Source organism: Phyllostomus hastatus, unplaced genomic scaffold (assembly GCF_019186645.2).
Source record: "Phyllostomus hastatus isolate PE091 unplaced genomic scaffold, TTU_PhHast_1.1 phas_scaffold_1674, whole genome shotgun sequence".
Classification (NCBI taxonomy): domain Eukaryota; kingdom Metazoa; phylum Chordata; class Mammalia; order Chiroptera; family Phyllostomidae; genus Phyllostomus; species Phyllostomus hastatus.
In genome coordinates, this window is record NW_025334011.1 from 8,208,117 (window position 1) to 8,216,305 (window position 8,189).

General features: G+C 36.8%; 1 pseudogene; it reads right to left on the bottom strand.

The window, feature by feature from the left end:
• Positions 1-1,854: 1,854 nt before the first annotated feature.
• On the bottom strand, positions 1,855-1,995 carry LOC123831365 (annotated as a pseudogene).
• Positions 1,996-8,189: the final 6,194 nt, after the last annotated feature.

The window sequence follows — 8,189 nt, forward strand, 5'->3', positions numbered from 1 at the left end:
ATTGGAGTTAGGTATGATAAATAAGTCTAGAGATCTAATGTATAGTCATGGTGACTGTACTTAATAATACTGTACTGATGCTAGATATGCTAAGAAAGTAGATTTCATGAGTTCTCATCACAAAAAAAGGTAAATATGTGAGATGATATATTAATTAGCTTGACTATAGTAATCATTTCACTGTGTATTTGTGCATAAAATTAGTTTGTTTCACACCTTAAACACATATGATCTTTATTTAATTAAAAACAATGACCTGATCATGGCTGGTTTAGAATTGGGAAACATATTGTCCATCAAAAGCTTGTTCCACCAAAGCCAACAGGAATATATACCATCCTGGCAAATGGTGGTTGATGAACCATCTGCTCTCTCCACTTCTCCCCCTCCCTCAGACCTTCCATTGCCTATTCTGAAATGGGGTCCTTTTACTCACTCTTTTAAATGTAGCTTATGAAGTCATCATGCTTTCTGTTCAATTGAGTTAAATGAAAGCCACTGACTAAAAATTGTAAAAAAAAAAAAAAAAGGAGAAAGACCTAAATATCCAAAGCACATTGAAGCAAGATAAGTGGAGAGGTTATCTCTCAACAGGGAATGACCTGTAGTGGTGGGGGTTGGTAATACTTCAACTTCACAGTGTTTTAAACTGGGTTTGCAAAGTGTATACATGTAACTCAGAGTGAGACAGATGGCTGCTTAGAAGAACTGATGAACATGGAGGGATACAATTTTCTTTGATCTAGGTATATTAGGAAGTCATTGTAGATGAAATTGATTTAACAGGTGATGAGAGAAAGCTGGAAATGATAACATTTGAGCAATCAACGCTCAGCTAGGAGAAGCTCTGTAGGATTTAGAAGGGCTTCGAGTAGGCAACATAGAATTCAAAGTGTAAATATGACTTGTCTGTGAGCTTCAGAAAAGTCACTGAAGATTTTTAGGATGGCCTCAGAGTAAAAAAACTGCCTAAAAGGTCCAGTCTTATCGAGGGAGTACAGGCAACCTAGGACTTTTGGTCAGGTGTGTTACAAGTGGGTTCATTGAAGGGAGAGATCAACTGGTAGGTTTTGGAGACTGTCAAGAGAATGGAACCAGACAAAAGTTACACTATTGAGTTAAGCATGCCTACAAAAAATCTTTTTAGGTCAGATAAGCCAGGTAGATGGTCAAGTAGAACTTGATTTCTAAACAATTGAAAAAGAAAAGTAAAACTCTAATTGGTAAAGAAGAGGGAATTAATAGTACAACTTATGTCAGTAAGAATAAGAATAGGAGCAATAGAAATTATTCATTTCTAGGCTACAAGAATGATTTCTGTGAATACACCTTAATCATTTCTATTTACTAAACAGAAACAGTTTATCGGGAAATATCCCAACTCACAAAATACAAAACAAAACAAAACAAAACATTTTTAGCTTGAGTAAGTACTATGATTGTCTTAATGTAAAACTAACAAAAACAAATTCAACGATGTTGTCAACATCATGCTCCTACTATTTATAGACCTTTAAAAAGGCATCCTTTTCATGGATAGTCAAACAGGAGTTTTCCCAAGATTGACTCCAAAACTCTAAAATTCTAGACAAAGTTCTTGAGAACAAGCTGAAAATTCTTAAAAAACAGTCCTTCCTTCTTCTTTCCTCCCTTCTTTCCTCCATCTTTTTTCCCTTTTTTCTTTTTTAACCTCCCAACAGTTTGAGAATGAGAGAATTATACATAAAGTAACCAAAAGAAATATTAGAAAAATAAGAAAACTTGACACAAATAAGGCTTTTCTTGACTTCTAAACATATCTTTAATATAATGCAGATCTATATTTTAGTAAATTTGTATTTTAACAAATATAAACAAAGGTATGATTACTGTAGTATATTGTATATAACACTATAATGGTTTATGGTGATATAGTACGGTTGTTTATTCACATTTGACTTTTTCTGATAAGAACAGATACTACACTTGATCTTAGCCAAAAGGCTGAGAAGCAATACATGTGACTCTTTCTAATTAGAATAAAATCCAGGCATCAATGCTTTCATTCTATCATTGAGCCAATATTTATTAAATTTCTACTATATGAGGAACTTTTCCAGACACAGGGGACACAAGAAAGAAAAGCTTTGTCCTCATGAGACTTAAAATAAAAAAGAGACCAGACCAAAGCTGGAGATTAATGAAAAAATAATCAAATCAGGAGATAAATACCATGATGATAATAGAGAAATGCACAACTACAGTTTGTAGACCAGGAAGTCAGGGGCAGATTCTTTATGTGTTTGAGGAACAATAGCAAAGCCAGCAGTGCTGGAGCAGAGTGAGGGCAGGTGTGGGGTGCGATGTGAAGGTGGGGAGAGGATGAGGAATTAGCCTTAAAGGTGATCACAGCAGTTTTAAGCAGAGGAATAATGAGAGATGACTCATGTTTTCAAAGGGTCCCTCTGGTTGCTCTAGGTCAGGTGAAGGGTGGGCAGAGGGTAGGAAGATCGTTGTCTTTGTGTCACTGCCTTGTCTGCCGCTGCCTACCACACAGTGTAGACTCCATCTGTGCTCACTGAGTCAGTGAGTAAATGAACAAATGAAGATGTTTAAGACTGATTGTAGATTTCATGAATATAATAAATAGCAACTTCTCTAATGATATAAGCTATCACTTTGAATAATATAGGTCATTAGGCAGAGAAAATTTTTTTGTCACTGAGAATCAGTTCAAAGATTTCCAGAGTAGTTATCAGGGTAGTTATAGGGAAAGATGGCAAAGATGGTCACAGAACTGATTTATCATAAGTCAATTGTGCTGAGTGAGTTGCATAAATGAGCACTTCCTTCAGCAGAAATTATACATATTAAACTTGATATACCTTACTATGAGTGAGCCTAAGAAGTAAACCAGTGGTCTTCCCATGTATTAAGTGGTGTTTGGAAACTCGTCACATGGCATTCTTGATAAGAAAGCTGCATTCTTATTCTTGGGTCATGGGAAATGTAAACTGAAAAGGCTTCAAATTTTAAAAGATGTTCACTTCTTTTTATTCAACTATACGGCATAGATTTGAAAATCAAAATAGTTCAACATCATGGATATGACTCCTAATGCCTTTAATAGTACTCCTCCTTTCTCCACTTTTGGAAAACAAATTATACAAACAAACTTCTAAAGAAGAGAAATGTCTCAGAACCAAGCAGAGGATGTGTTCTTCTGGGAAGAGCTAACATGGAAAAGCAGCGCACCTGCCTCCAGCTGGGCCCCTCCGCGTATCTCACACTGCCCCGCCATGTGAAGTCTGGGCCAAGTCAAACAAGGGGCAATTTTAAAGTAGCACCTAAAGAGAAACTCAGGCAGAGTTTGCTAGCAAAACCCCAGACCATAAAAGATCCTGCTGCACAGGCTTTATTTTCATTTCCTTGACCCATTTGCAGAGAGTTGCTACTGATGGCCGGCTTGGCCTCCCTGTACACAGCATACCAATAATAAACAGAGGCCAGCTGACACCCAGAGACACCTGCAGAACACTCACAGTGCAGGATTGTTCATCCAAGGGGAAACATTTTGCCTGTGGGGTGGATGGGTAGCCATCCACTGGCTCAGTACACACACAAACACACACACATACACACACACACATACCCCTGAAAGAGGTTTCCCGAGGACCCTCCTGAGGGCCTGTGGACTTCCAAGAGAGCTAATAGTGAAGGACTGCTGACTGTGAGGAGCAACGTGTGAAAAGGCCTCTGTATGCTGTCATCCCCTTGTATCCCAAGCACTTGGACTTGCTGGAATTAATTTTGCAAAGTTTGGGAGAAACAGCTTGCAAACCTTTATACCAAGACTTGAAGGCATAGAGCTTATTATTCCAGTTTCTCAGGATCCAACTTCTTATTTATTCATAAATTACATATTTGCCAATGAAAATACTTTGTTGAAGCTCTGATCAAGCAGGTGCATTCAAGTAACCTGAAAAGCCTTCACTAATATTTGAAAACTTTTCAGAACTGGGTTTCTTGGAATTGACAACAAAGGTCTTTTTTTTTCTTCCATGAATTCAAGTTTGAAATATTTTTCAATAATTCAGAAAATAATTTATGTTGGTAATGGATCAATAGAAATATATGTAATAACATTTGTCATTTATGAAAGTAACTTATTTCAAATATGTTTAAATGCAGTAATTAACATGCTTCAGGACACTGCTTGTTATTTTCAATATTTGATATACTCAATGTTTTTAGTTAATAGTTATTCATAACAGGACAAATTAAGAAAAACTGATTTTTTATAATGCTAAAGATTCAAAAACTTAAAGTTCAATCTACTTATAATATTTCTGACTGGATAAGTTCTATGAGAGAGCATAAGAATGGAAAAACAGAAACCTGAACCCAGGCCTGGCCGGAGTGGCTCAGTTGGTTGTATGCCCTCCTGTAAACTCCCAGGTCACTGGTCAGATTCTTGGTCAGGGCACATGCCTAGGTTGTGGGTTTAGTTTTTGGTCGGGGCACATATGAGATGCAACCAATTGATGTTTCTCTCTCACATCGATGTTCTTCCTCTCTTTTTCCCCTCTCTCTACCCCTCTCTCTAAAAATAAAATAAAGAATAGGGAATAGAATGGAATAGAATAGAATAGAACAGAACCCAAAGATGTAACATAACATAACCAATGGCCGCATAAGAGGAGGACAGAGTTAGCATGGAAACTAGATTTCAAACCTCTAATACAATATGATCTTTCTGGAACATTGTGCAGTCTATCTTATGCATGTCTTCCTTCTGGATTTGTCAATGATACAGTGATCTTCTGCAAGAGAAATTAGGGAAAAAATGGGTACTCCCTGGCTAGTGTGGCTCAGTGGTTTGAGTGCCGGCCTGTGAACCAAAGGATCACTGGTTTGATTCCCAGTCAGGGCACATGCCTGGGTTGTGGGCCAGCTCCCCAATAGGGGGCGCATAAGAGGCAACCATACATTGATGTTTCTCTCCCTCTCTTTCTCCTCTCTTCCCCTTTCTCTCAAAATAAATACATAAAAATCTTTAAAAAGAAAGAAAATGGGTACTATCTTTAAAATTTTTAGAGACTCCAGTATATTGAAATCTTTTATTTATATCAAGTCTTAGGAATAGTCCAAACCATTCTTGGACAAGAGAAAAAACACCAGGTGTGGCTTAAATAGCAGTGCAGTTGACCCTAAGCTGGGAAAAAGCCAGTTTGCCTTAAAAAAACCCTCCACCTGGACCTACTTAGCACCCCTTCCTTTGCTGTAACCCTAAACACATGCCCTTGGACTCCCCAGGGGACAGGAATGAAACCTGTAGAAAGCAAGAGACTTAGTCTTAGTTTGTGTTGGCAAGATTGTTCCAAGGTACTTCTATTTCCTGCTTCACCTTAGTTTGGCCCTTCACCTGCCTCCCATACCTCACATCTTTGTTCCAACAGGCAACTGAAACTCAGTATAGACAATGGTCACTGTATATATTAATAGATCAGAAACTATAAAATCTATACCACACTGTCTTTTTATTGTTTTTATGAAGAAACCCAAGGGATATACTGGAGGCCTTCTTTCATGGCATGTCATCATAACAATTATAATGGTAAATTGGTTTAGCAATTTTAAAATAAAGCCTGTGTTCATATTATTTAGAATGCTTATCCTTAGAGACACTCTTATTCTACAGCAGCAGCTAAAATATAGACAATAAAGCCCCTTTAGAATACCCAGAAACTTTATTATACATTCATTCATTAATTCATTTATTCGAAAAATATTAACTATAATAGCTTATACTGACTGCATATATCTTATCTGTGCCTGCTTATAGGTAAGTATTCTGCATAGATTAAATCATTTAAGCTTTGTAGCAATGCAAAACATAAGTACTGTTACAATTTCCTTTTTCTAGTTTGGGAAACTTAGATTCAAAGAAGTTAAGTAACTTGCCCAAAGTTACCCAACTAAGAAGTTATAGAATTAATATTTGAATAGAGTCCCTTGCAAAAATATTAACTATGGGAAATAGGCCCCAAGTGTACAAGAGTTCATTGTACAAGGGTTTACTCCAGGGGGTAGAGGGAAGAGAGAGTGGGGAGTTATTGTATAATGGATGTAGAGTTGCAGTTTTGTAGGATGGGAAGAGCTTTAGAGATGAGCAGTGATGATGGTTGCACACCAGTATGAATATATGTGACACTACTGAACTGCACACTTAAAAATGGCTCAGAGGGCACATTTTAGATTGTATGTATTTTACAATAAGAAATGAACAAAAAGACACTACAATAGTCATCCAGCTCTTCCAGAATATGCTTATTTTATTTGTATGGATTTCATCAACATTTGAAAAATGTTATAGTATTCTCTGTTGTCAAATACTGTATGTGAGGACCATCCAGACCCCCATATCTCAGCACAAAAAGCTCTAAATGAATAAATAATCACAGTAAATATGATGTGCATTATTAAGGGTCATGTCCATAGAAAAGTGATTAAGCCTAACCCACGGGGGAAGCATAAGTGTCCAGAGGAAGGTAAAGAAGATGCAGAAAGATGAATATGTGTTTTAGGCCAAGAGAATACATATATGGACAGAGATCCACGAGGAAAAGTACATTCCAGGAATGAAAAATATTCAGAAATTAAGGTGTGGAGAGGAGGTGTATTAAGAGATAAGACTAGAGGCTTGGGCAGGAATAGAATGAAGAGGATCTTATAAGTTATGTTGGCAAGTTCAGACTTTATCTCAAGGTAAGAAGTCAGCCATTGAAAGAGTTGAGTTAGGGGAAGGCACATGAGATGTCTCTAACTACAGCCAGAAGGAGCAAGCCTGAGAACAGGGAACTCAGTTCATTGTACTGTCCAGGTAAGAGGTGATATGGGCTGCACTAGGGTAGTGGCCATGAGAATAGGTGCAAGTGAGCAATACTTGAGTTAATTAACAAGTGGAAGAGTCAGAAAATAGTGAGTACTTAAGGGAAGAGCAAAGAGTTAAAAATGATAATAATAGCTGACTTTTTAATAATGCTCATCACAGCCCAGGGATTGCATTAAGCACTTTACATAAATCATCTCATATAATTCTCACAATAGTCTACAAGGTATTTACTACTGTAGAAGTGTTGGGTAACATGTCCTATGTTGCATGGGTAAGAAATAGCAGAAATGGGCTTGCAATCAAAGACTGTTTACTCTGAAACCCATGCTTATCCCCACTCTGTGAATAGTCTCTTTTCAGCAGGGTAGATGGTATGACCATTTACTGAAGAAAATGGGAGAGATCTGTTGGGGAAGGGGGTCAATATAATGACAATATTCTTCAAACACATTAATGGGAATGGATAGTATATGTAATTTATTAATTTCATGATCAAAATATTGAAAGATGTTTTACTATTTTTTTAAGTTAAACTATTAGGTCAACTATTAAAAGTATTTAATAATGAATAACAAAAACAACTTTCTTAGCCCAGTTGTAAATCTCAATCATCGGCAGAATTTTTAAATCTAGGCATATCTGGACTTCACCCCACATAATAAATAGCATATGAACGAGTATGTGCATTTTTCTAAAGTGCTGCTCAGAAATCCCAGGCCTGTAAGCCACCATTCTATATACAGTTAATGGTACTGTTGGGAGAACAAGACTGCTGGAATTAGGAATTCTAGAAGAGTACTTATTGAAATGCAAATTCTAGGCCTATTCCTGTGCTTCTAAATCAGAATCTGTGGCACTGTGGCCCAGGAATTGTGCATTTTAACTAGTTTCCCAAGTGACAGTTAAATACAATAAAATCATTACAATAAAATTTTACAACTATTGTGTGCTATATTATAGCATTCATATTATAGAGATGTGTCAATAATAAAAGTTATGCCATTAGTATTCCAAATGTGTGACACTGATACCATCCATTGAGGACATACCATTTTAGCATCTAATAATTTTTTCTTCCTTTCTGTTAACTGTTTAAAACATAACACTTTTCTCATCATTCCCCAAACTGTCACTATTGTGTGAAAGAGAGCACGGATCCTTGAGTCAGTAGGAACTAGTACTTGTTGACAGTGCTCCAAAGAGTTTGTACATCACAACTGTAGTACATCCACTTATGAATCTAGTCCTTTGCAAGGTCACAGGAGCTGTTTCCAAACAAGATTTCTATGGAAAATATGTCAGATTTATTTTTCTG